This window comes from the organism of the source record quoted next, unplaced genomic scaffold (genome assembly GCF_019419815.1).
Source record: "Pyrus x bretschneideri cultivar Hongxiangsu unplaced genomic scaffold, Pyrus_bretschneideri_v1 Contig214, whole genome shotgun sequence".
In the NCBI taxonomy this organism is placed as follows: Eukaryota; Viridiplantae; Streptophyta; class Magnoliopsida; order Rosales; family Rosaceae; genus Pyrus; species Pyrus x bretschneideri.
In genome coordinates, this window is record NW_025999518.1 from 60,102 (window position 1) to 69,847 (window position 9,746).

Here is a 9,746-nt window from a genome sequence, read left to right on the forward strand (position 1 = left end):
TACCATCATAAGAAGACATTTGTAATGAAAAGTGCCACGAATCCTCGTCCATACGGAACTCTACTACTAGAACCTGGAGGGGTGCAAAAATAGAAAGTGTGAGTGAGTGAAACAAAACTTTCCAAACCAATTTCAATTACCAAAGGCAGTAGCCCCTCACCGTAACACCTTTATATTTCCCAGAAAATAGAATACATATCTATCTCAATCCCAAACACGGCATAACAAAGTCCACATGAATATCTTGCCATAGATCTCAATAAACATATATATCTCAACAAGAATAAGTAACCAAGATGAAATAGTATATCAACCGGATCCACCTATTGTGGCCTGCACGGCTGAATCAATAACTCATCAACATACTAGCTGGAGTCACCTCACGTGACCTGTATGACTTATCCATATCTCATTAATCAATGCTAGCACATAAGTCGGAGTCACCTATAGTGACATGTATGACTTAATCAATATCTCATCACATATATCATCAATCAATGCTAGCATATAAGTCGGAGTCACCTATAGTAACCTGTACGACTTAATCAATATCTCATCAACCAATGCTAGCATATAAATCGGAGTCACATATAGTGACCTGTACGACTTATCCATAACTCATCAAACATACCTGCACACGAGTCGAAACCACCTCTAGTGGTCTGTACGACAAGACTAGGTGTAAATAAATACGCTCAAGTGCTACGATCATGTGAAGACTGTGCGAATAATCGTAGATCACCTACGAGTCGGAACCATGAATGACAATGCCCCAAATTAACTATAAACAGCACTAATTAATTCTCAAATTTTCCTAAGTTCATTGAATTGGACTCAGCGACGCAACCAAATTATTCTTCTCAAGTTCCCTAACTATGAAAAGCATGACAGAGATACATCTCAAAGATCAGGAAGTTCTGTGAAAATCATAAGCATTGACAAAGCATTCGTAACTATGGAAAGCATGATACTCCTACCAAGAATTTACTTAACTCAATCATGACTACTGACTTTTACTACTTGCAAATATAAGTTCATAACGATTAGGTGAAATTCCCTTATATTCTAGCATCAAATCCCTGCATGCAAACTAAGTTTGCATCCTTAATAAACATACAAGAATAAGTTCTCTATAAAGCTGTTGACTCTAAAAATTACAAAACCTACGTGGCACGCAGGCCAAGTAACTAATAAGCTAACTACGTCCTTCGGTTGAATGCGAGGCGTGCCAACTCGTCGGCCGAGCTCGGCCGAGGAGTAAAATTCGTTGATGTCGCGTTGAGCGCGTCGTTGACTTCACTATCTTGCGATTACGACTGAGGAAGGAACACTCTTGGTCTCTGGGTTCTATAGCCTGAAGACAAGGCTACTAATTCTGCGGAGTTCACAAATCGTCGGAGCCCGATTCGGTCACTGTGATTCTATTCATAAAAGTACAAGCACGTCGAATCGGGACCAAACTATATGGGCACAGGTACTCGAATATGATGTATGTCTTGATGGTAAATGTAGTTCGGCCGTCGGAATGCCGAACCCTGAAACTTACTTGCGAGTATCCAATCATAAAATCACTCGGCGTCCAATACGCCGAGTAACACAATTCGTAACACCTAACTATGCCGAGAAGGCTAGCAAGGTGACCTCTACCAACAAGGGTTCAAAAATCCTTATCGGTCGAGACTTAGATAGCTAACCGGTCGGCCTCGATGCAGTGCTGTTTATCCAAACTGAAGGTGCTTCTCGGTCGGCTGATTCTGCGGCAGCAGTGCTGTTTATCCAAACTGAAGGTGCTCGTCGGGTGCCTCCACAGTGCTGTTTATCCAAACTGAAGGTGTGTCGGCAGAACAAGAAAAGGGAAAAAATCTCAAGGTATTTTGAAAGGTTTTGCGCAGGGCAATTGTATGCTGAATTGGAGGTCCTTTTCTGTTGCATGATTTCTTGTATTTATAGCGCCCCATTCCCTGAGACCAAATTGCATCCTTATCTGGATTGGAAGTCCTTGTCCCGTTTTAACTTTACCTCGAACAAGCCTACTCCCACTAGGACTTTGAACTTTCCCCTTTTTTGAGGCTTTATTCTTTGCCGGTCGGGACTCCTGGTCGCATCAGGACTTCCTCGACCTTTTTTGTTTATCTGGACTACTTAGGATAGGACTTGACCGACCCCGCCACCTTGGCCCGGGATTTATCACCCAGCCCATAGTATTTGACAGAGCCTTGGGCCGAGCACATCCTGCTGCTCGGCCCAACAATATTATTTTGGGCCCAAACATTGCCCCCTCGCTTCTGAGGTCACCGATGGTCGACCTTAGGTCGGGCCTCGACCTTGAAGAAGCGGAACCATCTTTTGTTTTTAGACTTCGCTTTTCTTGATAACCATCACTGCATATTTATGAGATATGATTGCACCATCCTCGTTACTCTTGCTGTGCAGCCACGTGTCGACTCTCTATCAATCCAAACCATTTTCAATCATGGCCCTCGAAAACGTGCACCCACCGAAGCGTCTCTTCCTCATTAATGCATTAAAACCGCGGCCACACGCAATCGTGCATCCTGGATCCTCTAAAACCTCGATCCTATCCTTGCAGGTTCCCAAAATATCCGAAATGATTAGGACCTTTTCCCAGTTAAATATCCCCCCAATTCGAACCAGTGCTTTTCGAATACCAAACGTTTGATCTTTACTCTGAAAAGCCTATAAATACCCAAACTTTTGCCATTCGTATCCCACGCCTTCAGAAATTCCGAAAACTTCCTTCTATCATTCCAGTTTGTTCAAGCCACGCCTTCAAATTCATCTTTCTGTAATCTCCCACTTTTTAAAACCACATTTTCTTTTCTCTACCAATGGCCTCCTTTATTTCAAAGCTTTCCGACAAGTGCAATAAGTGCAAGGATTTCATCAATCGAAGCGCCATCAGGACGCTACGCTTTGAAAATGACATGGCCACCTCTCACCAAATTCTGGGCCCACTCTTCAAAGACGCAGTGTCGTCGTCCATCACCAACCTTCTCAAGGAGCAGTGCTTAACACCCCTGCTGCAGGGGTTCGATTGGTCGAAATGGACCTTGGCCGCCTCAAGGAGCCTGGCCCTCAACTACCACAGCCTGGGCTGCCTGGGTCGACCGAATGAGTACATTCTTCGACAAGGAGTGGAAAGATCTTGGTATCTATGATGCCATTATTCTTTCGACCATGGAGATTACCATGGATAAGGAGCTGCTTATAGCGGCCCTGAGTTTATGGTGTTCGGCCACCAACACCATGATCCTGCCTTTCGGTCCTCTCGGCCCCACAATCCTCGACATTTCGGCCATCCTTGGGACTTCTCCATCCGGCCTCCCCATCGATGCCGCTCTTTCTGGATGCCCTACTCTTCTCGACTTAAAGGCGTTATTCGACAAACGGGCCGTCGAGACGCTCAGTCGAGGTGACCGGGAGCCCTCAAAGGAAGAAGTTCAGAAGCTCCACAAGAACTTCTTCAACTACAACACTCTCATCCTTTACTTCGTCAGCCGAGGCGAGGAAAACCTTAGGAAGGGAGAACACAAAGCCTTCCTCTTCTACTGGTACAACAAATGAATTTGTTGTACCAGGTCGAACAAATGCCTGGTCGAGAATATGCCGGTGGCCCAGACACTAGCTAGTGGTAGCTCCTTGGTACTCAGTTCGGCCATACTTGCCAACCTCTACCGCTGCTTGGCCGAGACGACCATTAACAAGATTGACCCGTACCAGAACGGACCCCTCTGGGTCTTCCAACTCTGGTTGCAGGTTTATTTTTCCACCCTTCGGCCCGAGGTTCCCGCATTTCAACGTTCGGCAGCCCTCGGTCTTCAACTGGCCTCTCGATCGGAGCTTCCTCACAGGGCCGACGAGGTCCTCAAACACTTCCTTAGCCTCGACGTCCTTTCGGACGACGAGTTCCTGGTGTGCCGGCGCCAGGAGTACCCCACCTCGATTAGGCTCCCCATGGCAGCGTGGGTCGAGTCTGAGGATGCGGACCTTCGCCAACACTGGGGGTCATTCATTCTAGCTCGCGATCTCCCCCTTGGTTGCGATGCCCGTCGAGCCAACTGGGAGGTCTACCATCCCCACTTCGTCGCCCAGCAGCTTGGCTACCTCCAAGGTTGCCATGTACCCCTGCTTTCCTCTCGGTCCTTCTTAAGTCGAGGGCGTCTTTCTGGTTCCTCTGAGAGGGAATGTAAGACACCGGAGCAGGAGTTTCAAGACAGGTGTAAGAAATTCCGACTTCGGTCGACGGTTCCTGAATCCCTAGGAACTGATACCTTCGGGGACTGGTGAGATGAGTACACCAGTGACTTCTTCGGCGTCGCGGCCGAAGACGTGGTAAACAAAGTCTTCGGCGATCGGCCCAAACCGGCGCCCTCGGCCCAACTCAAGGAGTCGACCCATGGTATACTGTTCGTCTGCCCCTTGTATTTCAATTATTTTCCCTTGGTTATTAATTACTGCTATTTCAGGGGGTCGTGTGTCGAGGAAAGTGGAAGCGGTCGCCGCGGTGGCGAGGGCGAAAAAATTTGTTCCCACGAAGAGGACCCTCGCCACCGAGCGGATAGTCCCCGCAAAACGCCATCATCGAGAAGCCAAACTGGAGGATGACGCTCCTCGTTCTTCCAAAAGCGTCAAGAAATTGGCGAAGAAAGGCGACCGGGAGATTCATGTTGTTCCCAGTGACACCACAGGGACAACTGCTCCTGCCGGCTCTCTTTCTGTCCCGGTTACCCCAACCTCAACACACCTGATTCCTCCAGCCGTCTCTCTGCCTAAGACCACGGCCGAACCAACGATCGTATCAGCTCCAGCTTCGGAGCTGGTCATGGCGCCTGCCGTGGGGGAGACGGCTGCACCTGTCGAGGCACCCTCCGTTCAACGACCGACGGTCTTTGTGGAAGAGGTATAATTCTACTTACATCCTTTGTTTCTTTAGCCTCCTAGTCGTAATGTAATTTTTTCTCAGGACATCGAGAGCGAGAGTGACGAAGTCTCGCTGGAGTGCCACCGTCGACCAGCCAACACTTCCGTCCCTCCTCCTCCGTTGGTCGAGGCGACCGTCCAACCGCGTCTCCCTACGGCGGATCGAGGAAAGAGGCCTATGGCTGATCCTGAGGCAACGGTCGAAACGCCGATCCATCCGCAGGATGAAGACCTCCCCATTCCTCCGCAAGAAGTCTCTTCGACCTTTGTAAGTCTTGTTTCTTTTGCGTTGATTTTATCATGACACATGTTCTTAAAGAACTATTAAATCTCAAGTGCCCGAACATTCATTTCACCAACAATTTTATGCGTCGACAGGCGTTGTCAACATTTCCTGGCCCCCGTCATGGTTATCAAATGTAGATAACCTCCATCGGCCGCGTGAATTGAGAAGCGGTCTAGGGCACTGTGGTCGACCATTAAGTTCCCTGGGTTCGAGCAATAACCCACAGGGCATGGCCGAAGTCTCCTCTCGGCAAGTCTAAAACAATCCCTTTGTCATGCACTATATTACGACGTCTTATTTTTTCTTCACAAAGTTAACCTTTTATGTGCAGCCATCGTGGGAAGTGGAGCTCGATGCTCTTCTTCAGAGCACGACTGGTGAGGCCGGCTCCTCTGCTGCTCCTGCTGAACCAGTGGGGATCATGCCCGAGGCCCAAGCCTTCGTGAAGCTGCACGAAGTCCTGTCTCTTTCTGCCTCCTAGGGTCTCCGATGCAAGGGTCTTGACTCTGTTGGGGAGTGTCTTAATGACCTTGCCAACGGCAGTTACCTGAGCACGGAGAATATCTCCTTCCTCACCGACCTTCTGGAGCGAACTCGGCAACACTTCAATATTTTTGAATGAGCACTGCAGGCTGAGGATGACTTGAAGGCGGCCAAGGTCGCGCAAGAGGTTGGTCGAGTGGAGATGGAGGCAATAAAAGCCAAGAAAGCGAAGCTGACCGAGTTTGATCGCCAGATTTCTGACCTCCAGCGTCAAATTTCTGACCTTCAGCGGCAAAGGTCTGCTGCCGCTTCAGAGCTTGAGAAGGACTTTGAAGCCAACAGGGCTCGGCTGACGACCTTCGCTGCCGGCGCACAGCACATCCAGCAACTGCAGTTCAACAAAAAGACGAGGCAGGCTGAGATAATTTTGAGCGAAGTGCAGTGGCTAGAGCTAAAAGCTGCCCTTGAGACTTTCCTCCCCTCGACCCCCTAGGAAATTATCTTTGTACTTGTTCTTTTGCTATCAATACAATGGTCTTTTACTATCAATACAATGGTCTTTTACTCTTGCATTTCCCATGCAATTGGATAGTATTTTTTTAAAAACTTTCCATTAATTGGCAATTTATGAATCGACCCCGTCCGATCTCTGAGATGATATGCCCCCTTGCCAAGAACATTGTGAACGATGAATGGCCCTTCTCAATTCGGCGACCATTTACCAAATCGGGGGTCTTTAATCCCCACGGGCAACACCATTTGCCAAACCAATTCTCCTTCGCTGAACGTCTTTTGTCTTACACGTTGGTTATACGCTCGTTCGGCAATTTTCTTTCGTGCTATCAATAAATTACCCGCGTCGATTCGATCTTCTTCTAAGTCTTCTAATTCTTGTCGCATCGCTTGACTATATTCGACACTGAACAAACTACTCTGCTCGATTACTCGTAATGAGTTTATACTCAACTCGACCGGTAACATAGCGTCGTGTCCATAAGTTAACGCGTAAGGAGTGGTTCCAGTGGCCGACCGGGGTGAAGTTCGGTATGGCCATAATGCTTCATTTAACTTCAAATGCCACAACCCAGGCCTTTCTCTTACCGTTTTTTCGAGGATGCCGATCAGCACTTTATTACTTGCCTCGGCCTGTCTGTTTGCCTGAGGGTAGTACGGTGTAGATTGCTCAAGTCGGATATTCAGACTTGCCGTGTATTCCTTAAACCTATCGGCCGTGAATATGGTGCCATTGTCAGTTATGATTGTTTCTGGTACGCCAAATCTGGTCACAATATTCTCCTCTACAAAATTGCATACCTCTTTGGCCGTTAATTCGGCGTATGATCTTGCCTCGACCCATTTGGTGAAATAATCAGTCGCTACAATTATCCACGCGTGTTTTGCCGCCCCCGATGATGGCGTGATTTTGCCAATTACGTCCATTACCCATCCCCTGAAGGGTCATGGTTTAGTAACCGAGTGGAGTAATTCGGCTGGGGCTTTCTGCACGGGTCCATGAATTTGGCATGATACGCATCTTCGTGCATATTCGATGCAATCTTTTAATATACTTGGCCAAAAATAACCGTGTCGTCGAAGCAACCAGCGCATCTTTCGTCCAGATTGGTGTGCCCCACAAATTCCTTCGTGTACCTCGACCATTGCTTGGGCAGCCTCGTGTGGGCCGAGGCATAATAGTAGTAACCCGTCCTCACCCTTGCGGTATAACTCATTTTGGTATGACACGTAATTCGTGGCGAGGACCTTCGTTCTCCGGTTGTGTTTCCCATTAGGGTTATCGAGGTATCGTAACATCGTCTTTCTCCAATCATCTGGCTCCACTTCGATAGCACATACTTCTACTGAGTCTCCCCGTTCTAGTAGGGATGGGAGCGACATCACCCTTGTGCGTATTACGTGTTCGCGCTGGAGAGTTTGCCGATTGATCAAGGCTGGGTACGATCGCAGACTTGTGGCTGCATTTTGATCTAGCTTGCCCCCCGTGAGTTGTGCTCCGGAGGCGATCTGGGTGAGTTCGTCGGCGTCTGTGTTGTGAAGACGTGAAATATGTTCAAATGTTATCCGTTCGAACAACTCGGCCAGGTAGGTGGCGACCATGTGTTAGGGCGCTAAAGTACAACTCATGCAACGGAACACGCCGTTTAGTTGGTTAATCACAAGTTCGGAATCACCAAGGACGAGAACGCGGGATGCCCATAGATCGTGTAAAACGTGGAAGCCGATAATGAGAGCTTCATATTCGGCCTGATTATTTGTACAGCTGAAATCCAACTTGAGAGAAAAATACCATCGGCAGTGGTCAGGCGAATGAATTGCAATACCGACACCCGCCGAGGTCGAAGTATTGGAACCATCAAAATGCATAGTCCAATGGTTATCATGTGTTGTGACTAAACCGATGTCGACGTCGTCTCCCCCAAAACCGTAAGGGGAAGGGTGTTGGGCTAAGAAGTCGGCGAGAGCTTACCCCTTGACAGCCTTTTGGGGTATGTACTGAAGGCTGAACTCGGATAAGGCGAGTGTCCATTTCCTGATTCGGCCTTTGACGATGGGCCGAGTGAGCATGTAACGAATTACGTCTGTTTGGGCGATGACCTGCGTAACTGATGGGAGCATGTAGTGCCGAAGCTTTGATGCGGCAAAAAACAAAGCTAAGCAAAGTTTTTCGACAGGTGAATAATTGAGCTCTGGTGAATTCAGATTACGGCTAAGATAAAAGATAGCTTGTTCACACCCTACATTATTATCTTGCGCAAAGAGACAACCAATGGATTCAGCGACTGCCAAAATGTATAATTTAAGGGGTTTGCCGCGACAAGGTGGAATTAGCACAGGTGAAGTGGAAAGGGCCACCTTGATTTGCGTAAATGCAGTTTGATGCTCTTCACGCCATTCAAATTTGTCGGTATCCTTAAGTTTAAGGAGCGTAGAGAATGCTTTCATCTTACCGGCCGAACTGGCGATGAAGCGGCGGAGGAAATTTATTTGCTCGAGTAATGATTGTAGCTATTTCTTTGTTGTCGGAGGTGGAGCGCTAATGATTGCGCGAGCTTTATTTTCATCGACTTCAATGCCGTGATAGTGCACTAAAAATCCTAAAAAATTACCAGCCGAAACACCAAAGGCACACTTGGCCGGGTTCATTTTGAGATTATTCATGTGCATGCGAAGGAACGCTTGTCGCAGATCATCCAGGTGTGTTTGGCGGTGTTTAGACTTTACTACCACATCATCGATATAAACTTCGACGATTGTACCGATTAAGTTGTGGAATATCATATTCATGGCCCGTTGGTATGTGACGCCGGCATTCTTGAGGCCGAATGGCATAACTACCCATTCGTAAGTACTGAGTGCCCCGGGGCAGCGAAAAGTTGTCTTGTGGATGTCGACTTCGGCGATGAAAATCTGATTGTAACCCGCATGGCCGTCCATAAAAGATGGCAATTCATGATTAGTTGCGGCGTCAATGAGCAAGTCTGAGATTGGCATTGTATATTCATCCTTGGGAGTGGCCAGATTTAGATTACGGAAATCGATGCAAATGCGAAGGGCTCCGTTTTTCTTTAATACTGGGGCGATATTGGCCAACCATTCGACGTACCGAGCGGTCCTAATAAACCCGGCTTTTAGAAGCTGAACCAATTCCTCTTTGATGCCGAGTTGTACCTCGTTCAAAAATCGGCGAGGGGGTTGTCGAAAAGGCTTACACCCGTCCTTGATGCGTCGCTCATGCTCGACAAGGTTTCGATCGATGCCTGGCATTTCATGGTAGTTCCACGCGAAGCAATCTCTAAATTCCTGGAGTAACTTACGGAGTTCGACCTTCATAGACAGTGAGAGTAACGCGCTGATAAACAATGTTCGAGGATCATCGGCCGTGCCTACATTAACTTCTTCTAATAGGTCCTTAACCTGGGGCCGATTGTCTTCGAGTTTGGCTGGTGCTGCCTGAACTTTATAAAAAGATAGAACGGGGCCGTTATCCGCTTCAGCCAAAAATTCGATTAAATTGATG